Raw genomic sequence first — 25,503 nt, 5'->3', positions numbered from 1 at the left:
GTAATTAAGCTGGAGAATTTTAAGTGTTTACTTCCATCTAAATAACATTTCCATTTGTGCCGCTTTCATCTTTGCCTATCCATTATAATTCATCAGTTTTTGTCACTAGAATAACATATTTTTGATGAGTTGTAAGACAGCCTAAATTTTTATGCTTGGTGAGATACATTAGAAGAGAAGCAAATATCACACTAATAATTACATCTTCAGATGTATCCTAGTAGTGGATTTCCTGTAATGAGGATGTTTTGTAGAGAACAATAGATATGGCAACGAATTCATAGATTTGTTTTAAAGATGTTGTAGATAGCTGACTCTGCAGTAGTGAGTTCCACTTTGACACAACCGTTGCATACTCAACAGAACATTAGGTGGTTTCCAGGTACTTCGTTTTCAGGTGGTAATTCTCTTTCTAGCAAAGACACACTGGCTGGACTACTGCTGTTGTCCCTCTCATCTATCTCTTCTGCAAGGGTATACTTCTGATCTAACTGAATAGAGACTACAGTCATTTGCAAAATATGCCTCATATGAGTTCATTTGATGGTATAGATATTTTGTGAAATAAGAAAATATTTAGGGTTGATACAGCTTTCTTTGTAATCCAGAAGTGGTAAGGAAGCTATGATAAATATCACTTGTCTTATTCCATTCTCAGTGTATTTTGGAGAACACTTGCATAATCGCCAAGATTGTATCTTAGAAGCATTTTCTGTTGTGTTTTTGTTCATATTAAAATCACATAAACAACATATTGTTATGTTGAAATGCACACTAGAAACTGTAAAGATCTTTGGTATTACCAGTGGTGACCTAGGCTCTTGTCTTCTGAATTATAATGGTTATGGGTGGCCATTACATTTTCCCCGTTCAAGTATGCTATTTAGCTATTTCGTTTTATTTCCTTAAGTGAACCTGGACGAAGGGAAGAGCTTAACTTCAACTCTGGACTAGAATCATGTCTGCATTAGAAAGTTATCCTGGGTCTGACAGCAGGGTTTCAGATATGGGTAACAGAGATATCCTCCCTCGGTTAACCATGTTTGAGATAAGCTTGCCTATAGCAGTACAGAGAAAGATGATTTAATACCTTCTGAGTATTACAAAATGTTTTTTATAATTCTTGAACGTGTCTTACTCTTCTTCACAAACTGCTCATTCTTGACTGACACAACGCAGGATGAAATCCCAGTCTGTGTGGTCTTGTGCTCTCTGGTGAGTTCCTGTTACACTGGAAGTTGATTTAGGTGTGTGGTCCTATCCTCCACCTGCTTCTCCATGTGTGTCGTTCCATTGGTGCTGGTCTTTGATCCTGCACTGAGCCACACCAGCAGAAAGCTAACCTAAGGAAAAATGACAGAGTTTTGTGCCAGGTTGGTGATCTGAAATGGCTGAGTGCACAGTTAGGTGATGCTAGAGACAATCCAAGGGACTGGGCTGCACCATGACAGCCAACAATTAGATCAGTTTAGGCTGCCGTGGAACCCCAGCTTGTTTGGTTTGGAGATAGAGGTGGTTGGTGCCACTTTTTCCTAAACTTGTAGTAGTTAGGTTTCAGGATTCTTTGTTTTCATTTTTCTTTAACATGCTGAGGAGTTGCTCATCAAACATTGATTTCTGTGTGGAGAAGAGACTGGAAAAAATCCATTGGATCAAGGGTCAGAAAACCACTAATCCCCTCATGTGAAGTTCCAGAGGGAGCTCAGCTGTGCAGAGCTGCAAAGCAGAGTCCTTCCTGTGAAAGCAGAACTTAAAATATAAAAACATTAAATCAGAGGTGAAGTGCAAAGTGTCTGAGGGGAAAAAGTGTGCACAAAAAGGGGGGAGAGGATGGAGAGCTGTTTAAAAGCACAGTTGGCTTTTAGACACTGTATTCCCTCCTCCTTGTCTAAGTGCTCATTTACAGTACAAAGCATGGAGGAAGGAATACTTTCTGAAGACCCTTAGAAACACAATGGACATTAGACAGCACAATGAGTGCTCCAGACATGGTTTCTTAAAGCAGTTTTTAAACAAATATTTGGTGATCACTGGAATGACAGTATTTTTTTAATTACCAAGGGGAAACCAGTGAGAACTTTTAATACTTTGTCAGAAATTAGTGCATTGTTACTCGTGATTTTTTTTTTTTTTTTTTTTTTTTTTTTTTACATCTTGCTAAATCTTGGTTTCTTTGCCAGAAGAAAAGGCAAGGTAGCCACTGTAAACATAGCATGAAATTGCCAAAGCAGCAATAAGTTTTGTCTAAACAGAAAAGTTTCTCTAGTTTAATCGGAGCTTGCTGAGCCCAGATATGCAGACTTAGTGACGCACCTACATTGTAGCTTAGAGGTGAGGTTTTCCTTCTCTTAGGGGTATGGTGAGGACAGCCCAACAGACATTCTGACTTACGGTGATGATGGCTTCTTAATACGAGTGGACAGTAGCTAATAGTTCTGCCTGTTGTATTGCTTGGCTAGAAACAGTTTTGATTTTTCTCTAGGGGTCAGGATGGGGTGACAGCATGAGATTTACATATTGAATATTGTCCTTAGAATGGAAAAGGCTAGAAATGTTTTGTTTTGCGGAAAACTTAGATCTTGAGGAAAGAAGTAAAAATCACAGAACTCTAAAGCTGGCAGGCTCTGCAGTTTTCTGTGCCTCTGATCTTCCACTGACCCTTATTACACTCCTGGCTACAGCCATGCAAATATTTTCTTTAGAGTGAGATGTCATTTTATAAAAACAGTTTTCTCCTATGCTCATCAAATGTAGCGTGTTTACAGGGCAGCCTTCTATCAGAATGCGGGTGAGTGGTGCCTGTGAATTTAGTTGGAAGCTTTGCTGCATGTCAGTGATGTCAAGCCATATTTGAAAAGTAAATTTTGATGTTTAATGTTAATCTCAGAGATTCTTGCTCATAGCTTTCAGACCGAAAGCCAATGTGTATTACACCTGAATTCTTAAAATGTGAATAAAGTTGCTTTCAGCCTTTCACTTAGTTCAGCTAAACTTCAAACTTTTCCTTCCCTTTAGTCTACTGCCATTCACTGAGCATCAGTAGACACGATTTTAGGATCAGTCCCTCTCTTTGCATTCCTGCTTCATCTTCAGTTCATTCTGGCCTGGCTGATTTCTAACCTGTGGAAAACTTTGGGTCCAGGAGCATGGGAAAGTGGAATATGCGAATGCAAGTCTGTTGAAAGGGTAGGGGACATTTCTTGTAACAGTTTTTGGCTTGTTCCCCGTCCATGTGTTCAGTCTGTTTTCCAAGCATCCAGCAATCCTTCCTCTTCCCTGACATACTGCTACTCAAAAGCAATAGCAGACCCATGAGCCCGTTTCCAGAGAACTGTTGTATTGGGATTTCTTGGAAAGAATCGCATGTGGTATTGCACGTTTGTTATTTTTGCCTCTCTCCCCCTTCTTAATATGCAATTCTTATTTCCCGCCTCAGTCCCCCTTTAATTGGTGACTGTCACTCCCTCCCCCAGCTGAGGAGATGAGAAGAGAGGTTATTTTTGCTAACACTGTTTCTCAAATAGGCCACGGGTATACAGTAAGTAGTGCAGTAACTTTCTCCATGGGAAACCATCAGTTATTAGGATTTCTCAAGCTGCGTCCCGGTGGCAGTGCAACATGTTTCTTCTTTAGTTCTGGATTGCAGTTGTCACTAGCATTAGCTCCTCCCAGTTCCCACTTCCTTGTAACCCAATCTGAATAAAGATCATGGGATTTGAATGTGCCTTGCTTTTCTGCTGCTGCTCTGAATGTTTGGGTTGTCTCTGTGTTCTTCCTAAACTGTACGCTGTGATCTTCGCTTTTTGGCTTTGCCTGTTCCAAAGAGCAGTTGACGGTTGTTAAAATCAATTCTGGGCCAGCCATGATTTGATGCGATTAAACTGTGTTAAATTTATGTTCCAGAACTGTTTCTTGGCCTAGATAGCAAACTAGTTAAACCCTGGGTTTGAAATCTATTTATGTATGATTCGGCCCTGTGCCGCTAGGTAAGCTGTCTACCTCTTCAAGGGTCAAACAGAGCACAGCACATGATCTTCTGCTTTTAAATCCACTGCCCTTCCACATCTCCTTGGGCTTTATTATTACTCTTTGCATATCGAAGTCTTGTCTTGAGAATTATGTACCAGACTAACTGTAGTAATGTGGTTTCACCATCCATAAAGACTAACTGTGTTGCAGTGATATGATTTTCCCAGGCATCAGCTGAACTGGTACAAACCCCACTTTATACTTGCTCAATATATCCTAATATGCGGGCAGGCTCCTAGATTGAGGTTTTTATGAAGGTTTGCAACTTAATTAAAAAAAGAGAGTAACCTAGGCCTTGACAACATTTCATGCTGCCTTCTAGAAGTGCATATCAAAGTTGGGAAGGAAATAATGATACATTTCAGAGGCAGTGCCTTACTAAGAATGCCAAGCTCCGTTTTTATTATAGGTTAACTGCCATATAGGCAAACCCTGAACTCTTACCTGGGTTTTTGGCTTAATTTTCCTTCTTCCCTTTCCACACAAAACCCCCTCTAACCCATGCTTTGAAGTATTTAAAACTAGGTTAGTCTCTGGCTGGAGGTGTGTGGTAGAACCTCCTGTTAATTCTTGCTGGGACCTGCCCGTTTTGCAGCAAGAATGCAGGCGAACCCATCTGAATGCTGATCATCTGTCCTTTGTGGAGGATGGAAGATTATTTTTCCTTCGACACAGTACATGGGCAAAGGAGTCCTAGAACATCTCCATTCCAAAAGCCATGCCAAGTGCCCAAAGCCGTACAAGGAGGAGTGTATGCCCATGGAGGGGGGGAGGAGGGCTTCGTGAGGATGCTCAGTCTGAGCTTAGTTGTTTGCATGACAATCACTGGAGATATTTCCTTCTCCCACTATCTGAAGATGTTGCTGGGAGCTGCCAGCTCAGAAGTTGACCACATTCTTACCAGATCAACCTGCATAGCAGTCCTGAACTGACCAGAGCCTTCCGAATTTCACTCTTGCTGACTTGGAAGACAGAGCACAGGGTCCCAAAAGCTAAGATAATCAGTACTTAAGGAGAGGTCATGATGTGTGCTTTTTATCCAAAATAAAATGTTATGGAAGAAGCAAATTCTCATCCTCGTCATTACTTTTGATTTCATTGCAATACTGATGCAATGAATTTATTTGCGAAAACAAGACTGGACAAAAGATTTGTTCCTGATTTGACAATAACAAGCAAAGCGCTTTGGATACTAGACTAACATGAAAATAGTTTACTTATAAAGAACATTAGTTACATTCACTAGCTCATAATTAATTGGGAAAACATAAAGAGCGTTTAAAGAATTATTTGCTAGTTTATTGAAAAAGATTTGACATGCAGTTTTTGATGCACACTGTTTTTTAAAATATTTTGGCAAAGTCCCTACGTTTTCCAAAATTTTTTAATGGTAGGTACTTTTTCTTAAATAGTCCCTGTCTCTTGAAAATATTAATTCACACATTATTTTAAGTATCTTTATTTTCCCCTGTTGCAGGAATTGATAATTGTGGACGACTGTGCAGGTGGGCCATCACATAGGGCTCTGGAGTCTTTCCACAGTAGCTGGTCCAGCACCAGGGTGTATGATCCTCACTTGAATAGCCTTCCCTTTGCGCTCTCTCGTATTGAAAATTAATTACTGTAGTGACTATAAATTGGTATAATCACTATGCTTTTTGTAGGTATTACAAATATTTTTATGTTTAAATAGAAATAGCTATCATTAATATTAATATGATGAGAAATGAGATTAATACACAAATAGAATTTTAAGTAAGCTATAACACAGAAAGATTATCTTACATATGTGATGTTTTTGTACTTTTCTCTGAGTTGGCAGGATAATAATAGTAATTCCCCGTTCTTAATTTCATCCATAAATCTCAAGGTATTTTAAACAAATGATGAATGCATATTTATTTTTCACATTTACAAGGTGGGGATACTGAAGTACAGGTAGAGGAGTGAGTGATTTGCCCAGCATAGCTGGTGACAGAGGTAGAAGAATTTTCCTCCTTGGTCTCCAATTAACATCTGACCAGCAGGACTCCAGCATCTCCTAGGTTGTAAAGTAGAAGCAGAAGTGTACGAGATGCTGCATTGTCTGTGGGGGGTGGTGGAACAGCACAGGCCTCAAAGTTCAGCAGCACCACCGTCCCAGATCTCTTCCTGAAAGTCTGGCTGGCCTACTAATAATGCAGGGGATTGGGTTTTTTGTTTCATCGTATGAGCACTATGTAGATTTTTCTTATCATAACGGCAGTTTAATGGTGTTCATGAAGGAGTTGGCTAAATCTTGAAATTTGTAATATGATATGTGACTATGTTGCCTGATTTTTTTATTTTTATTTTTTAAAATAAATCTGAAAGGGGCCTTTCAGATTTTGCATTATAGATCAGTTCTTGAACTGGATGAAGAATAAACTATTTTCATTTTGGGAGTCAGTCACATACAGGGATAACTGGGGACTGCTCACCTAAATAAAAATATTCTTGTGCATATATAATTGCAAGACTTGGGGATTGTCTGGACATCTCTATGGGGATCTGTGGAGGCAGTGTGTATCCTTTTATCCTGTTTGTGCAGTCCCTACTACAGCTGAATCTCACATCTTAAGGGCCTAGTTATTGTGTAATGCAAATGCATACTGCTGTTTTCTGTAAAAAGCTGAAAGCATTTTTTAAAGGACCCTTCCAACCCAAACTATTCTATGATTCTCACCTGATGCACTAGGAAGGAAGGAAGAAGAGCTTTGAGCCCTGTACCTGTCAGGTATCTGTAAGCGTTGCTGAGCGAGCCATTGCTCAGCTCATCACAAGTAACTTTCATCTGTTCTAGATTCTACTTTAAGTGTCTCTGCAGAGAGGTTTACTATGTTGGTATTCATTTCAAGCATATCTAAAGCAGTAAAATTGCTGGGCCTTGTTTGGAAATAATGAAACTATGGATTTTGTTGGTTCAGTCATGTTATTTTTAAACTAGAATAACCCAAAAAAGCCTAAAAACCTTTAGATTTGAGTCCCTGTGTGGAAGTGCTCAATATTTTGGGACCTTGGTTTTCTGAGAGATTTTTGTTCAATGTTGCCACAGCCATGGCGTATGAAACTTAGCAAGTTTTCTCCAAGATCTGCTTTCAGCTTTGGAACTAATGCTACCTGTGCTGGTTTGAAATAGTTGGTACCTGTTTATCATGCGCATTGCAAAATCTACCTACCTATTTACATAGATGTTGGGGAAACAAGGATGATACGGACTAGCATGAGTGGTAGGGAGCAGCATGAGTGGAAGGAGAGTATGGTGTGAGTTGTGATTCTACTTGTCTGCTTATTTTCTGGTTTGGAGGCATCGAGCACCTGCTGATTTAGGGGTTTTCTATATGTGATTTCATGCCTGTGATTAGCATTTCTAAGGACATGACACATACAATCTCACCACTAAAATACGTTCTGTAAATACGTAAACAGAAAATTACAGAGATGGTCATTGTCCGTCTGTCCTGACTAGTCTCCAGAGGTAACCCAACAGGACTCGGCACGCTTCATGGGGCCCATGTGATATAACAGATCTCGGACTTCAAACTTAAGAGTAAAATTCCTTCTCTGAGTGGAGTTACCACCTCCTTTTGATGCTTCCTTAAAGGCAGTTGCTGGTCTCATTTTCTTTCTTTTTAATCACTGGGGCAGGAGACTGAGATATTTAGATAGCGTATTCCAGCGTCTTACCATTTTACTGTTCAAAGTCTTAAAGTCAAACTCTATGGAAAACTTCAGGTGCTTCACAGAAATCTGTAATTGCGTTTTATCTGAAATCAACCATTGGTTATTTCTCAAAGTAGGTGATGAATAGTAATAACAGGACTTGTAAGTTCTGGGGAGGTGTGAGAGATCCTATATGATGGCGTCTTTTAAAAATGTTTTTCTGGACAAAATCTGAGAACGATACCTAGTTAGTTGATGTTATTGTTGGAGCATTGTCCCTAAGGTAATAGCGAGGCTATGTTTGTTTTGCTGCTTTGAGAAATTATTAGTATTCTGTTTGAATTGAGCAGGCTGCTAATACTGATTAGCTTGTGCATAAGGTGGAGATGGCAATCTCCTTAATTTCATATTTAATTAGCAAAAAATCGCAGCAAAGAGTTATCGAATGATTTGTCGCCATTGTGCTGTTCAGTAGCTGTCAGTGGAACCATATGACCACTGGGTATTTACTATCTTCCCCTTCTATAATTCTCCTTCTTTTTTTTTTCTTCTTTGCTGTTTTTTGCTGTTAATGTTTAAAAATAAGTCATAAATTGTTAGGAGCAAGGAAAATGGTCATGTACCATCTAGTTTGGTGTCTTGAATCTCCAAGAAGCATCTTGGAGATTTGCTTCCAAGGTTTTACAGATATTTCTCACTTAAAACCTTTTATTTCTGAGCTTGCCAGTCATGTCGATCTGTTAAGTTCAGGTATTACATGAAGAATAAATCTCTTGTGACGTGGAGCAGTCAGTGCACATGTTCTAGCATGGGCCTCTCCTGAGTTTTAATAAATACAGACAAGGTATGAATGCCTCTTCACTGCAAGAGACGTGTTTTTTCCCTCTGCAGGTGCTACCTTCTGCATGCATACACATCTAGCAATTCCTCTGTCTCTGGTGTAGCATGTGTATTTGCTCTGCAGGGAAGATGCTTCTTAGAATGCTTACCTCATATGGAAGAAATAATTTTATAAAGCCTTTAAGAGCAGTTTCCAATTTACAGCGACTTAAACATGCTATGCTTTGCTTTGTTTCATCATGGTTGAAAGCCACTTGCCTGTATAACTCGAAAACAATAACAAAACAGGCATAAACAGGCATAAAACAATGTAGTGTTCAAGGTATCTTTATAGGCAAACAGTAACTAAACACCTTTTAACTTGATTCTGCCTGGCCTGGAAAGCATAAAGACTTCCCCCATTTTGATGAGCTGCTCGCATCAGCGAGGGGTCTGAAGGGAGAATTATTTTACCCTGGACACATCGAGGTTTGAGATGTCCAAAAGGTAAGAGCCAGAAGCAGAGCTGTCGTTCTGAGCTCTTGTTTGAGGGAGAGCTGCTTCCCTCCTGTTTGGGTTTTGCTTTTTTTTTTTTTTTGGGTAGGTGTGATGTCATCATTCTGCGAGGTCTGCGCCGCCGCGTCCTCCAGGAAAACAAAACAGGGGACGAGACCTGAATGTCAAATGCAAAAAACAAGCAGATCTGATTCTTCCTCTCCTCCCTCCCCCTTTTTCTTTGAAAGGAGCTTTCAAGCTGACTTTATACAACAGGAATTAGCTTAACAGAAAAAAGAGAGCGAGAGAAGCACAGTTATTTCTTTTCAGTTCTTGCTATCAAGTTCTCAAAAATAACTTCTTCCTGCCTCGTATGCTGGAGGATGTGATGTGTATTATGTGCCAGATGCAAATATATGGCATTTTATAAATACCTAAGTCCTCCTTGCTTCAGGGATCTTTATTCTTTTAATGTAACCTTTCTCTGCTTTTTACTCTTTTGGAGGTATTTAAATAAGCACGGCACAGTGACTTCTTGTCACACTTGTGTTGGTTTCTGCCAGAGAACTGTCCCATACGCTTCAAATGTTTGTATAAATATCGTGGTAGTACTAACAGCAGCCTTCCACCAAGATTACTGTTGGGCCCTGGCCAGGGTCAGGGGAGCAGCCAAAACCAACTGCAGGACTGATATAACCAGGCTGATTTTTGTTCAAGCCTGTGAAATTTAATATAAGAGTGTATCCGAGTTCTTCCTTCTTTATGGGAGCTCTTTTGTGGCCTAGCAACAACTGGCTTTCGTGCAGCCTATTAGGTATACTGAGTAATATGGTTCATGTAAATATGGACGGGTTTATTATTTTTCAGGCTAGAGCTTTAGATATTCCCTCACTCAAGATGACTTTGCAAAATTATCTGCAGAGAGGCATTTTTAGGTATTTGGAGGCCATAAACTCTGAGTACTGGTCGTGAAAGGATAGGTTGGTGGTCTCTGAGAAGCTGTCCAGATGTAGTAGGAACTTCTGGGCAGCAAGCAACACTGGAGTTGATATTCTTTGCCCTGTTGTGTTCAGGAACCTTAATTACTTCTTGGTTGCTCTTTGTAGCTTGCGTCCAAAAAGTAAATACTGTTTTCTGGCATGGCATGTTGAGTTCTCAGTAGCTCACTGTCCAGCTGGGCTGCATGGGTGATCTGCATGCATGATGAGGGAGCAGTTCTCACTTTTTGCTGGTCGGTTGTTAGGGGTGTATCTACCCAAGGTATCAGGAGGTTGTCCTACTTTTCCAGCTCAAAAATCCGAGATCCTTAGAATTTGTAAAATGAACACCTGACTTTCCCTTTGTTTATTAGCCAACAGGAGCAGTCAGCAAATAGATCTTCTTTTAACAAAGGAAATGTTGCTTGAGAGTTTACTGTTTTGTTGTTTTTTGGTTTTGGTTTTTTTTTCCTTATTTGTTTGTTCCTACTGACAAACAAAAGGCATAATCCATTATTCCAAACTGCTGAAAAAGAGACTTCAAATTGCCCGGTATGAAATCCTGCTGCTTGTTCAGTTACCAGTAGGAAATGGCGTGTGAGATGTTTTAGAACCTACAAAGGAGAAAGTTCTTTGTATGTGTGAATTTAGTATTCACAAAAGGTGTCAGATTGACAGCCTTGGAGATTGTGGAGATTGGAATTTTATTTATCCCTAGAGTAGGTGCAGTGCAGACTGCAACAGTGCAAAAATTTCTTATATTATTCTGCTGTTACTCCCTACTAGTGCCCTTCACAGGCAGCCTCTGGGGTGAGGAGCTCCTTCAAATAGTTGGCTGCGAAAAGGATGTGAGGGTGGTTTTTTTGTGTGTGGTGTGGGTGCTTGTCTCCTGAAATCTAAACGGATGTGAAAGGGATTTGATAACATCTACCTCTAAACAGCCACTGGAGCAGAGGCAGCCTTCAGCCCCCATGTTCTCTGGTTGTGTGCAGACTGGTGCTCTCGAGTCAAAAGATGCTGGTGGTCATAATTCTGTTATTCACTGACTTAGCCATTCTTCTGCAAAGGCTTCACACTCTGTCTTGTGAAAAATGTAAATTATATTGAGTTAGAAGATTATAAATAATACTGCTCCTTATTTTCATAGGCTGGGCACTGGGTGAAACTTGAAAAAGAAACACAGACCCTCTATTTAATGGTTGGTGTAAGAACTGGGACGTCAGACCTTTCTGTTCTTGCTGTGAATTTGTGTGGGCTTGGACGGGTCACCTCTTAGTCACATAGTTTACATGTTTGTAAGGTAAGAATGTTTACTGCAACTCTACTAAGTACTCATCAAATATCAGGTGCTATTTAAGCCTTTGTAGTGAATGTATAGGTCAGATGTGACATTGTGTGTTTTGGCAATTGAATATCATTCTCTTAGGAGAAAGTAGTGAAAATGAAAAAATGGGAGACAGAGCAATCTTTAGTCACTAGAGCTCTGGTCTTTCCACACTTTTCCAGACCCAGCATAGGACCTCAGAAATGCCAAAGAACCTGTGAATGGAGACGTCGCAGGTGTGGTCTTTGCCATCCTGTTGAGTTGACACAGTCGACCGATGTTAGTCATACAAAGCTGTCCTCCTCGCTCTGCAGGCTGTGGAACCATCAGCCTGAGCCATGATCTGCTTTCTTCAATCTGTGTGGACAATACATTTGAATACCATAGACTGATAATATTTCAGCTTCTGAATGAAGCCATACCGTCAACCCCAGTGCAAACCATCACTTCAGTCCCAAAAGAAAAAGCTTGTTGTAAATGCTTCTACTGTTCACCAGGACAAAATTTCTAGTACAGTTTCTCAGTATAAAATATCTGTGGTATGATAAAATCTAAACATGCATAGCTATCATTAATTAAGGTGGATTTTAGGTAACAACCGATTGTCTTCTTATGTGCTCTTTTACTTTTTAAATTCCATGAGTTTTCTTAAAATTTAAGTGAAAAATACTGCAAATTTTTCTACCTCAGAATAAGGGCTAGTTCACTGCAGCTGTAGCTGTGTATCAAGCAGATTCTTAAATACTGTAAGGAAGAGGACCATTTTAAGGGAACCTGGACAGATATGGTGACAGTATTGAAACTCTAATGCAGCCAACTTCTCTTATCTTGTCTAAAAATGTTTGATAAACTCTCCAGGAGAATAGGAGGGTCTCTGAGAGGTGTAGTGTTTTGTGCGAGTTGTCCATTTGCGAAAATGAAAATGGAGGAAGAATACCAAGCCCTGTTTCTGGAGAGAAAAAAACCAAAACACCAAAACAAACCAGCAGGTGATTTATTTTTGAAAATTCCTGAAGTCTCCCTGGCAATGTCTGTCCCACTGCTCTCTTGGGACTGTTCTCGTGGCTGTCCTTGTCCCGTGCTGCTTTACTTCTTCCGTATCTTGATAGAGCCAAACCCCTATGCTGCATATTTACAGACAATCTTAAGGAGGCCCTTCGGACCATACAGCTTAATCCTGCTCCAGCTATGCCATGTGGTTATAGCTCTGGGTAGTAGGTTTTATCATCTCCAGTTACCATCCTTCATGAGATGGCATGACTGTGTGCCTCTGAGAAGCATGGTTTAGCTTTGACCAAATCACTGATTGCCTTCAGATCAGAGACTCCTCACAACAGCCACCGCTGCCGTCCAGCAAGGTGCTGTGCTGGCTGAGACAAAGGCCTTCGAGCTCAATCCCTGCCAGCAGCGAATGCTTAAGAAGTACAAGATTATTTTAATTGGCTTTTTCTTTGCAACGCTATTCCTTTACTACGTCTCTCAAAGATCAGGTCGGTCGTGAAAAAGTCACCTCCTGGCAGCTCCCTGCCTCACCTCATGCAAAAGTGAGGCCAGAGTCCTTGAAACAGGCAGGACAACCTTGTTTTCAGAAAGCCCAAGTATGAGAGCAGGTTCCACCATATCTCAATTAACCTTGTATTTAAAGGTGCAGAAAATAGTTTTGTCCACCAACTGAAACCATCAAATTATTGTTCACATCAGCTAAAGGGTAGGAGTGGAAACGGTTGCTGATTATTTCTTTTTCATTCATTTGCTTTTGTGAATGATTGCTGAGAACAGCTGGATTAAGCGGCTTTGTGTGTGAGCACACAAAGAACCTGTGAAATATAAAGGTGTTTGGATCTGTGCTATTGGAATAGACCAATTTCTGATTACAGTTTTCTGTCAAATTCAGGATGGATGTGTTCCTACTTGAGCTGAAATTGCCCTTTCAGCCTTAAAATACTTTAACGCTTACTAGGTACATTTAAGTGACTTAGGCACTTTCCTCCTCTCTTCAGGCCAGAAGAAAGTGCTGTATTTCTTGCTTGGGAGCTGAAGAGTTGGTGTACAAGAGAAAAATTTTTTTAAATACTCCCAGTAAGAGTCAGCCTAGGTAGGATGGACCTTGGGCATTAAAACCTGCTTTGTGGGCCTTGTTTCTGAATTGTTATTCCAAATATTTGCTTCAGGTGCAGATGCTGACCTACCTCTTTCATCCCTTGTATTCAGGACAATTAGTAATACTGCCAAAACCAGAAAAGAGCCAGATAATTTTTTAAAGCAGGTTTTTGGAGAAAAGATGTAGTCATTTACCTGATGTATCGACTTAACCTGTCTTTCTAGTGGAGAGGCAGTCAAGCAACAGGATGTCTAAGTCTGTGATTTGATGGACTTTTTAGTAAACCTTCTGTAAGGAGAGATCTGCTGAATTTACTGGGTACGTTCCACTGCAGTGGATTCCATTCTTCACTTCTGTAGTGCTTGCAGATGCTGATGTTCAGAGAAAACATAGCAGTTGAGCATTCCATGCGTGTGTCTTCCTCCTAGCAATATATATAATTCCATAAACCATAATAAATAATGATATAGGCAGGTAAAGCATAAAGGTTAATTTGTTTTATATACATTCCATCAAGATGGAGACTCTCTTTGTGTTTGCAAAAGACCTCTTGGAACAGGGGGTTATTCCTTAGTGGGGCCCACTCTTACAGTGCAATGGTAATAAGAGGGTAAACCAGCACTATGTGTTGCTTAGGCATTTTGCAGCTCCTGGTGCTGAGCAGGCAGTTACCCTCAGAGAGCAGCTGAAGATGCTCCAGCCCTGGGCTACGGGAGATCAGAAGGACTTTTCCCTGCAAGAGAGGCTCCTCTTGTTTCCAGTTCCTAGACTGTTGGGAATCTCTGTCCTGTGATCAGTAAATAATTCCTGGAGAGCGCCCAGGCAGTGTGGAGGAGGAAAATGCCTGGTGTGAATGCAGGAGGTATAAAAGTCAGATGAGAGAGGAGAGATAAGAATACGTCAGGACAGAAGCATAGTGAAACTGGGGCTGCAGAGGGATCGGAGAGGAGGGAGCTACTGCTGGTGGAGAAGTGGAGCTGGAGGTTTGCAGGAGAGGTGACTTGGGAGCCCGGGAGATGGGGAGGGAGGCAGCCAGCAAAGATGGGTTGGCAAGGGAGATGGCAGTCTGAATTCTGACACTTTCTAGCTTTGGAGTGCTTGCCTTTGTAACCTTAATAATTTTGTTCTAATACAGTAGGTACAAAAATTACATTATATGTTCTGAGGAATTTGGTTACTATGGTAATGGGTATATAAGTACATAAGAGATAAGATGTCAGCAAACGGAACAGCTGTAATGTAGCACACAAACCTGTGACTGCCTGAATTTGGGAAGCAGGCTGTTACAAACTTCTCCTGCTTCAATCTCGTGTCTTGCTGCTGGGACGTCTGTTGCTGTGTGAAAGTGACATCAGAGCTTCTACAACAAATCTCCCAGTTTATGGAATTTCAGCAGACGTGCTCAAAATTCCTGGGTAGACAGACCACGTACCACCCTTCCTTGCCAGGACGGGGAGGTCTCTGTGTTCCCATCTGGGCTCTGGAAGTGCAGGACCAGTCCTGACCAGCCGGACCACAAGCGTGCGGGATGGGAGCGGGCTTCTGCTGCCTGCGCTCTGCCCTCTGCCCTGGCACACTCCTTCCCCCTGCTCGGAGGCTGGGGGTGGCTGAGCCGTGGGTGGGTGGCTTGTTCCCATAGTTGTGCGACCGATTTCCCCCTCCTCACTGCTGGTGCCCTGTCTAGGTGGATTTTGGGAAGTGCAGCTGATACCTACTTTTAAGTCCTTGCCAGAAGCCATTGCTTTCATCACGGCAGCTTGGTCACAGCGTGGTCTTGCTCAGCCATGGCAGTCAGGGAAGGTGATGGGGAGTAAGAGCATCCCGAGGAGCGTCAGGAGGAAATGTGGGGCAGCTGTTGGCACAGCAGTGGAAAGGACAACGGTTCTCAGATGCTTCTTGTCCTATCCTTCCCCTTCCCCCATCTGCAGCAAGGATAGATTTTGTATGCCCACCCATACCTTCTGATGTAAAAACTACTCGTGCAATGTTTCTCATGCTTGGGGATGGAAGGGTTGTGAGGGAGTGACTGTCCTTGCCGAGAGGGGCTTGCTGGAGAGCTGTCAGGGCAGGACTGGCTGGGATGGAGGAGTACTGCAGGTAGAGTTCATCTCACATAGGTGAACGCCAGTACAGCATAGGACACAGCGCCACGTTGGAGATTTCTTAAAGCAGAGTATGGTGTAATAGTTTAGGGACTGGCTACAGGGAAGTGAGTTAGTCCTGTTGAAGGAGGAAGTGTGGGCTAGAGGGAAGTTGCTAATAGTTTTCAAGGACCAATCTTCAGACAAATTTTAAATGGTGTTTTGGTCTTGATGTACACTTGAAAGGACTGCGTTAATAACATCGGCTGGAGCAAAGTTGGGGAGCATCGTCAATCCAGAGGACTGGAGTCTCGCTCGGCAGGACTGAACGAGCTGGAGGATTTGCAATAGTGCAGACATAAATGGGATAGTACGAAGTGTATTGTCATGTAGTAACAACAAATATATCGTAACATATAATATACAAAAATATTTATAATAATATATGGATATAATATATGAAAAATATAAAAATGGGATTTGTCAGTTAAAAATGGAAAGATGTGAAAGACTTGAGTATATCTGTTGATAATATGATGACTGAAACTTTAATGCTATGTGGTCAGGAAATACACAGATGTGGAGAATTCTGGTCAAGGATGTTTTAAAAAAAAAAAAAAGCCTTAGTTTGGGACAGATGTGAGGAAGGGCTGTTACGATGGTCTGGGAAGTGAATTCTCTCTCCTGTGTCGTAAAGGGAGGCAAAATTGGCTTAGTTTTTTCAGCTAACAGGCTAAGGGGACACGTGTTACATCTCTGTACTTGTGCTTATCCCTCAATATTGAAAAGCGAAGAAAACTGTTTAAACTTTTAACAGTACGGGAGAAAGACTAAGTCATTGTAAACTGACAAATAATAAATACAAACTGTAAATCAGACTTAATCAGTTCTTAATCTTAAATTGGTTCCTAATCAAAATAGGAGTGGGGTTCTGGAGCAGCCTTGTAATCAGAGTAGTGGCTTTGAGAAGTTCTCAGGAGTTGGTTATTATTTGATGATTGGATTCTATTATATAGTTGCTTAAAATAGCAGGAACAGGACTTAACAGGACCTTCAGTCCTATCATCTTAACTATCCAATTGAGACATATTCTGTGTCTGAACCACTGCTACCTAAATTGTTTTGTATATTAGTTGAAATGAGCATTTTCCCCATGAAAGCAGATAAAACTCATCAAATTAAAAGGGTTTGCTTGTTATCTTAATACACACTGAAAACTATTTTTTGTTTTAAGTGGAAGGCATAAAGAGAAGTAATCTAGACTTTGCAGAACCCACTGAAGAAGCATTTCTTCAAGTAGGTAAAATAGTGAAAAAGGTGTTTTTTGATTTGTTGTTGTTTGTTTTTGGTTGTTTGACTCATCTCATTGCTGTGTGCTGTTTAAAAAATTGGTCTGCTCAGTCATGTGGAGACAGGAAAAATAAATACTCAACCTGAGTTGGAGTAAAACTGGACAAATTGCCATGACTTTGGGGAATTCCAGCAGGAAAGGAGGTGTTCATGGGCTCTAGAAATATGTGAAATAATCGCTCAGAAATATACTCTATTTATGGGTAAGATAATCCGGTAGAACAGATTTAACAGTTCTAGAAGGTTTTAAACTCCTTTGATGCTGAAATATATTTGAACCCCTTTCTGAACCTGCTTTAAGTTACAAACTCACGTAAGCGGCTGTATAACCGTGCCATACTGCTAATGCCTGTTGCCATGTGCTGCGTTAGGTTGGTCACTCCTTCATAAAAAACCAAATAGTCTTCCACTGGTAATCTGTTCCTGAACACTTTTCTGCATTTGCCCGGTGATGAAGGTCCATCACATATGTGCACCTTACTACATCCTAGTGAGGTACTTTCTCATTATTTCTGTGCAGCCTTTCAATAAACTTTTTTTCTATTTATGATAATAGTAGTATATTTTATAAACTCCTGTATTAAACAAAATTGACCTTTTTCATAACAAAGTGTGTTTTGATGGTGCTTGTTTGACTTTAGAAGAATAGCAATGTAAAAATTGTCATCCAGAATTTAATACATCGCCTGTCTGGTCCTATCTGCTGTTTCTGGCAGTTGTAATGACTGGATGCTTCAGAAGAGGTGCCAGGAGCATTCAGGAATACCTTACCTGACCTGTCTGTGGATGTTCTTACTCGTGTAAATGTCTAGTTTAAAAAGCAATGTTTATATCTCTTGGGCTTGGTACCTTGCAGTAATTTCTGCAGGTTAATTTTGCTCCCTATAGCTTGATTGGTTGAATTCCTTCACTCTGTTAAAAATATGCTGCTCTCACATTTTATGGACCTCCCCTTGCTCTTGAAGTCTGAGCACTTGTCATGGCCTTCTTACGTATGATTTTTAGTTCTTACACCTTTTCTCCTCAAGCTTAGTTTGTCATCTCGGGCATTTACAGCTTTCCATTTCTGAGGCCTTTTTGTACTGTGCTTTCATTTTATTGCTAGATGTGGGTGAAGAATAATAGCCAGGAGCAGACCATGGCAGAGACTTCCTTAATGTATTGTCAGAAATTCTATATTGTTTTCCTAATTGATTCTTCATGTTGCTTTTTAAAAAAAAAGTCTGACATTGTCTTTGCATAATTGTGCAATTATTTTCATTGAGCTGTCTGCACAAGGCTCAGCTCCTGAGTTATGTTTAGTTTAAGAGTGGATATGTGCTTGACAGTTCTTTACTTTTTGACCTTTCATCTCCTGCCTTGTTGCGCATTCACGTTGTTTTTTAAGGTTCCTGCGTACTTTCTGGTACTGTCAACTGCCCTAAATAAAACTTTTCATGTTCCTTTCCCTCCCATTCTGGATCTTAAATGCAGATATTATGCAGGATCTGCACAGTATCTGTGGTCGTTTGGGTTGCAAGGGCCTTTTTGCTTGCTTGAAATGTGTAATTATATATCTGACTTCTTGCTTTTTTCAGTTTTGTATCGGTTCAGAGGTGATGTTTCTGTTCTCCACCTATGACTAATTAATACTCACAATAATTTTGTATACAAGACTTTGCCCACTTTTTGAATATCCTGTTGAGTTGTTCTGTTATTTTAATGACATGTAGTCTAGTGCATAAATATTTGGCTTGTTAGTTCTTAGCGTATCACAGTCACCAAGTGATTAGCATGTTACTTCCACTAATTATTAGTTCAATTAATTCTTCTGTTCAGTTTGGCTGCAGACATTGTGGGGCCTTTCTCTGGAGCGGCAGCTGTTGGAAGGGGACAGCAGTTGTGACAAAAGTATACATCACTCCGGAGCTACGTCAGACTTTTAGGGCAGCTACTTACTCATCTCCATAGGTCAGTAGTGTTTAATTTATGAGTTTATTGAAGGACCAGCTTTCTTGATGTATGGTCTGTGACCATACCTTATACCTAGTCATCTTCTTTGTGCAGATAATTTACCTTCTTTCCTGTACCCTTGCTTTCCTGCGTGGCATTTTCCAGCCTGGTAGCGGAGCAGGCTGGGTGACCGCCTGAGGCTTCTGCTGTCACAGCTTGGTTTGTAAGATTATTCCTGCAAAATCTTTCAGTTTTCTCTTGGATTTTTCCATTTGTGTTTGACTTTATTTTCTACCTTTGGTCCTTCCTACTGGCTTCAGTTTCGCCAGGTTCACACTTGCTCAAATAAGAGTCTGACCTGTGGCCTGGGAGGGTTGGGACATAGCCTCTGGCTGGGGTGGACGTGCGTCCTGGCGTTCTTCTGCACTCCGGTGAATTCAATTGCAAGCTCAATTTAAACATATTTTTTTTTTTTTTTACTTATTGGTCAGAAAGACTTTAAATTACTTCCTTTCAGGCCTCCTTTCTAAAACTGTGTGTGATACTGCTACTTTTTAATTACTTCTTTTCTCAAGGGTAATTATCTATATTGTGAGCTTTAGTAGCTTATTTCTGAGTTATTTACGCTGAATCCAAAATAGCTAATTTGCTTACGTTTGCTGTATTTATTGTTCTGGGGCAAAATTGCTTAGGGGTCAAGAAAAGGTTTCTTTAAACTCAAGTCCCATTAGGGTATCTGACTAATTTTTTTTTATGGGCAGCTGGAGTTTCCCAGTATTTTTGCCTCTAGACTTAGGTGACTCTCATCAGCTGGCCGCTTGCTAACCTCTTCCTGGCCAGTGTGCCGCCAGCACAGCATCTCCTGCACTGGAATCGTTATAACATACGCTGCTCAGTCCGAGAGACGTGGCCACAGAGAGTTGTCGGTAGGTGATGCAGTCACAGAATGTGCATTAACGCGATGCTTTACGTAGTAAAGGAAAAGAGTTGGCAACGACTGTGAACTTAATGAATTGCAAAAGAAGGGGGACAGAAGATTTCATTTTTTCCAGTTGCCTTCCTCATAGCTTTGCTAGCCTAAGGAATTACTAAATTTAGAGCTGACCTTCTTAATAAATGTACCAGAACTATCACAAGCAAAGACATTCGAGAGATGTTAGTGTTGAAGATGTCAGGGTATGGTTAGCCCTTCTTGAACTTTCATGACATTGGTCTTTGAGAAATGAATGCTGGCTATTCTTCAGCTATTCTGTAGGTCTAACTTTTGATCCTATGGGGTGTTTTATTTTAAATAGGAGAAAAAATACAGGATGGTTTTTGGCATTAATGTTTCTTTCAACTGCATCAGTAATGTCTTTTATTTGTGTTACATAAGTGGTAGGGTCAGTGGTAGATTTGGTGTTTCTCAGGTGAGTGACGTTGCAAAAATTGCCAGTTAACAAAACTAATATTTTCAGAAGTACTGGTAGTGTTAGGTATATATTTGTGTTTGTTTATAACTGGCATATGTAACTTGTTAAAATAGATTTAGTTTGTTCAGAATATCTGTCTTTAACACAGGAACAGGCTTACCCAGTTAGAGTTATCTTTTCCACTACTTTGAAGACTTGAAAGGTTGTAGAAATAATCAGAAATACAGAAAACTGTTTCCATTTTGTTTTAAATGGAAAGCATAGGATAATTGTTGCACTGTTGGCTTTACTGCTGGTGTGGATCGTCCTAACAAATACTTACACCCAACCTAGAAACACGGATCCTGGGCTTGTCAATGGAGGTTTGGGAAACTTAGCTTTCTGACCCTTTTGCTAGTGACGTTCCTGGAAAGTAAACATCCAAGCAGAACAGCTCAGCGGGACCAGAAAGTGTGCTGGGGTAAGTAATTCAGGGAGTTGATGATGGACATTTTAGTGTTAGAATCTTGAGAGGAAATCAGAGTAAGCCACACAGTCTACAAGTGCATGTATAAGAGAAATGCAAGCAGTACTCTAACATAAAAGTGTCTTCCTGGGGCTGTTCTGTGAAGAAGTATAATACAAGAAAAAATACAGGTAGAGAAGCAAAGAAAGAAAGAAAAAAAAAAACCATCTGCAAAGAGGTTTTTCTAGGGTAGAACCATTCCTCAAAAATCTTTTTAAAAGAAATTGAAAAAGGAATCTTACTGGAATGATAGGCTTGCTTTTTGTCAGATGAAGAAAAATTTACCGTGTTGGGGAAGAAAAGCCTGCTTGGACATAGGTGCTCGCACAGACAAAAAGCTGCCAGAATTCACCACAATATCCAGATGCAGACTCATCCTTATAATTTATTCCTTCTAGAAATACATAGATGAGGAAATGTGAAAGATATAAAGGGGACAGCATTTGATGACCATTCTTTGCCGTAAACTTCTGCTACGGAGGAGGACCTCAGTTCACGTGCAGTAAGCAGTACTGTTGTTACACAGGCGTACGTGGGGTTGTAGGCCACGTGAAGTGCTCCTTACTGTCATAACGCAAGTTATGGAAGTGTCCAGCACGGCTGTAAGATCCCACCTGCTTCAGGCTTTGGCAGCAGAAGGGGCTCTGACTTGGAGACGGGGCACTCTTGTCTTTTCCCTTCCCCTAGGGACTGGCAGAAAGCAGAGGAGCATCTTGCATACGTAAGCTTAAGGCTGAAAAGCATTGTCGAAAAGAGCAATGCCTCAGTGGGGCTTTCCGTGATCCACAGTTACCTTCCACAATCCAGTTTTCTCAGCCCATTCCAGGTGTCTTTGTTGTGCTTGTAGTTGGCACTATTTCAGGATGGTTCCTTTTTTAATCAGTTTTGTGACAGCATTTTGGATTTTTTTCCTGAATATTAAACATTTTTCTAACAGTCTCTTGTAGAATGCCATTCATCTGCACCTCCCTTTTCCTTAATGACAGATAGTCTTAGTGGATCCCGTGTGGAGAACAAGTGTACCAAAAAGAATGGTTTTAAGATAATGAAGAGAAAGGCAAGTTCGTGACTTTGTCAGCATTTTTTCAGCTGAGCTGCTGCTCACTACGAAGTGGTAAAAGTAAGTTAGCAGGATCCCGAGGGAGATGTTCCCGAGTGCCTCTTGCAGGGCATGGGAGAAGCTAAATGCCACTTGCTGCATCTCCAGTTTTTTCTTGTCATTTCTGGGATTTTTTTTTTTTTTCTTCCTTAATTACCACTGTAGGAAGATTTCCAAATTGCAGAACCAAGAGGACAAAAAGTAACATGTTGTTAGCTTGGTGGGAGAGGCTTACCCAAGTACGCAAGTAGTCTGTGATATGTGGTTTCACATGAATCAAGTGACTAAAATTGCTGTCCGTTTTGAGAGATTGGAGATGCTGATAGACTTTCCATTGTGATAGTCACCTAGAATACAACTGTCTTGATACCATCTGCCGTGGTGTAATTGAGCATGGATGGGAAGCTGATTTTTAGTTGTTCAAGGAAACAGCCTTTTTCTGCTGTGAGCAGAGACTAACTCGTCTTCCATGTGTGCAGTGCATGTAAGGCACTTGAGGGTTGCTCTGCTTTTGTTAGAACAGGAAAAAAGAGTTGACTGGGTGGACCAGAGCCTAGGTTAAGAGAGGTTTTAAGGGACGTCCACAGCACTTGGTGGGTTGCCAGGACATTTTTTTGAATTGGGAAGCAATAAAAACCATGGTATATAGTTTTGACAAGCTTGCTGGAAGGAGAAGTTGGGCGCAGTGATCAAGAATGTACTTTCCCAGTAACTACGAAGCACCCGATCAACATGTGTCCCTGTGTTTGCTGAGATCTGCAGAGAGATGGATAGAAGACAATCCTGAATCCGGCAGTATTGCACTGGCTGCAGATCCCCTGAATTTCAGATCAGCTAACAGAACTTCTTCTGTCTGTGCCCTTAGAGAAAGGATCCATCGACTCAGGTCCCGCTGTGCAGCCCCACTGCGGCAGGCTGGCCAGCGCCTGGCTTTTGATGAAGAGCAAATAAAGTGATGGGACGTGTAGTAGGTAATCTCTGTCTGCCCTTTACATTTCCGGATAAGGTAGCTCCACGCATGGAATTCATCTGGCTAAAATTTTAAAGGCTGATTTATATGCAGATTGCAAAATAAGTCAAGGGTAGTAGCATCGTTCCTAAAGTCACATATATCAGCACTGCCTGGTGTGATGGGTGTTCATTTCTTATATGCTGGACCTTTATCATCTTTTCTGATACGTCCCCACCAAGTATACAGCCCTTCTGCTTCTGATACCAGGTTAGAGTCAAATCATCACACTTGCGTCCCCGTGGGTTTGAGGGGTGGGTATTGCAACATACCGTTGTTGCCTGAAGGGAGGACACTGGTATTGCAAAATACCAGTTTTGCCTGGAGAGAGTACGTTTCAGAGTAAAAGGAGAATATTTTTCTTTCTTCTGAGACAATACATGTGCCGTTCATCACATTGTCGTCTCTTTCCGTATATTGTGGCCTTGTTTTGCAGTGTGGTAGATCAGGTATTTTAGTCTGTCACAAAACAGCCAGAGCTCAGCCTCCTGTGCTTGGCAGTGCAGCCTTGATAAAGTGGTCATGTGCCTGGGTACGCAGTTGTGTGTTGTGCTGGGACAGCCCCTTTGACGTCTCAAATATATGTCAGAGAAGAAGCTTCCTCTACCCGACAGGCAATATTGTATGATACCGAAAGTCCAGCTGTGGTTTCCTCTGCATGGTTTATAACCAAACAGTTCATACATGCTGATATTTTTGTTTTGTACGCTAGAAAACTCAATTATTTAGGATTTGTTTCTGAAAGTGCATGGAATAGTGACTACTTAACATTTTGCGTACAAGCAGCAACTTCCATTCTATAATTTAGCTTACTTTTTTTATCTTTCAGGCTTTTATTCAGAGTCTATCAAAAATGGGGAGTGATTTGTCTTGTTACTTCCAAAAAAATTGTGCTTTCAGGTCAAGCATTCAATGGTATACCTAAATTTTTGAAAGTCAATATTTTAAGCATTCTTACCATCTAATCATTCTTTAAGCATTCTTACCATCCAACTCTCACTTTAGGCATAATTGTAAGTAAAAGAAAAAAAAATTAAAAGTCAGTTCTTTCAATAGTTCCAGTTTACCATATTTATGATAGTGGTGGAAATTTTCAGTGTCAGCTGGAAGCCATTCAGGAAATTTTTAATAGTGTGTTGAGAGGATAATTTAATCTCAGCTTCATACACTCCCCGGATCTGACCCATATGCAAGTAAGAGAAAATCCCTTTTCCCTTTTTCAACAGTTGCATGATGGCATTCATTCGCCATCTATTTGATGCTCTTGCGTTAGATCCTGCCAGAGGAAATTACACTAAAATTTAGCAACGGTTTGCACTACATGCAATGCAGATGCTTTAAAAAAAAAAAACAACAGTTTCCAAATGAAGTTATGTTGTGGTGGGCTGTTGTTTTTTGATGGCCGTGGGGTTTTTTTGGTGGTTCTTTTATTCCCCCTCTGACTTTGAGTAAGGGCCAGTAGTTTTCTGTGCTGAATATTCACTTTATAGTCTTTGCTGTTAGAGCGTGCAGCTCTAAAGATCATAGGTGCTATAACTGGTCTCCTGGTTGGTTGGCTTGTTTGTTTTTAAAGTGTCATGTATGTTCTATCAGGGAAAAATACATAATGTACCTACATTTGATACTAAGGATAAGTTTTTATAGATTTTACTGTGTTAAGTGTATCGTATAGCAGGTGACTATAGCATAAAACAATATTAATGTCTCAAATTGCAAATAATTTTTTGTTTATAATTCAGAAATGGAGGACAGCATTCTTGTCAACCTCATTAGCTATCGTAGGAGTCCGTGTACTGTGCCTCTTGGTACCTGGTGAAAAGGAGAGAGACACAGAATGATGGGTGCATAAATCTGTTTGTTGTTTCCATTTTGTGCTCACAGGGTATTTGTTTAACTCAGGTTATAATATATTTGTGTATAGAAGCTGAAGGATGTTGAATATGTTGATTCCTTGAAAATTCATTTGTACGGACAAAGTGTGCTGCTTTTTAATGCTAATAATCTACAAGCAAGCTTGTATTGTAATTTGGTTTCTGCAAACTTTTGAACCGTCTTACGGAACTACAAATGCTTTGGTGCATCTCATGGTTAGTGTAACCGAATACCTTCAAGTCATCGTCACTCTCACTGAGTTGGTCTGGATGTGAACTTGAGAAATATGACGGATAGGTGGAAATCTCAGTGTGTAGGTTCCCTTCTCCTTTGGAGGGAAGGCTCAGTACATTCTCTTCTTAGTACATTGGTTTATTACGTGAAAACAGTTATCTATGACACTGACAGCTGTCAGATATTTTACTGTGGACAGATTTTAATTTCTCTGAGGTCTCTGTAGCATAAGGCTTAAATATGGCAGCTGACCATTTAGAGTTTTGCTTGTTCTGCTCCGCAGGATCCCAGGGGATGTTAGTCACAGGGGTGGGTCTTACTTGAGCTTGAGATGACATGGCAGGGAGGCAGAAAACTCGGAATAGAACAGGTCTTACCCCATCCTCATCTTCAGCTTCCTTATGTCAGTGGTTCAAGGGGGGTGTGTGTGTACATTTAATATAGCCATAATTACAGGGAAGGTAACATCTTATTGATTCATAGACTTTTGTGGATGTGTGCATGCGGTTTCTACTAACTGCTAGTAGTTCAGATGAAAGTAATTTGATAAAACATTTTGGCCTATAATCGGTGTCATTTACAC

General features: G+C 40.7%; 1 protein-coding gene across 5 annotated transcripts in view; it reads left to right on the top strand.

The window, feature by feature from the left end:
* The window catches only part of TAOK1 (TAO kinase 1), a 68,537-nt gene that overhangs the window by 2,274 nt on the left and 40,760 nt on the right, over positions 1-25,503 (top strand). Inside the window, exon 1 of one of the 5 annotated variants that reach the window (XM_075168644.1) lies at positions 8,280-11,301. The exons of 3 other annotated variants lie outside the window; for them this stretch is intronic. The gene's annotated coding sequence lies outside the window, so the exon portion shown is untranslated. Of the gene's footprint in view, positions 1-8,279; positions 11,302-18,611; positions 18,808-25,503 lie in introns of those variants that run through there. One more of the 5 variants, XM_075168643.1, reaches the window with a different exon arrangement.

Source organism: Calonectris borealis, chromosome 19, assembly GCF_964195595.1.
Source record: "Calonectris borealis chromosome 19, bCalBor7.hap1.2, whole genome shotgun sequence".
NCBI lineage: Eukaryota > Metazoa > Chordata > Aves > Procellariiformes > Procellariidae > Calonectris > Calonectris borealis.
The sequence above is the reverse complement of the archived record's forward strand: the minus strand, read 5'-3'. Positions and strand labels throughout refer to the sequence as shown.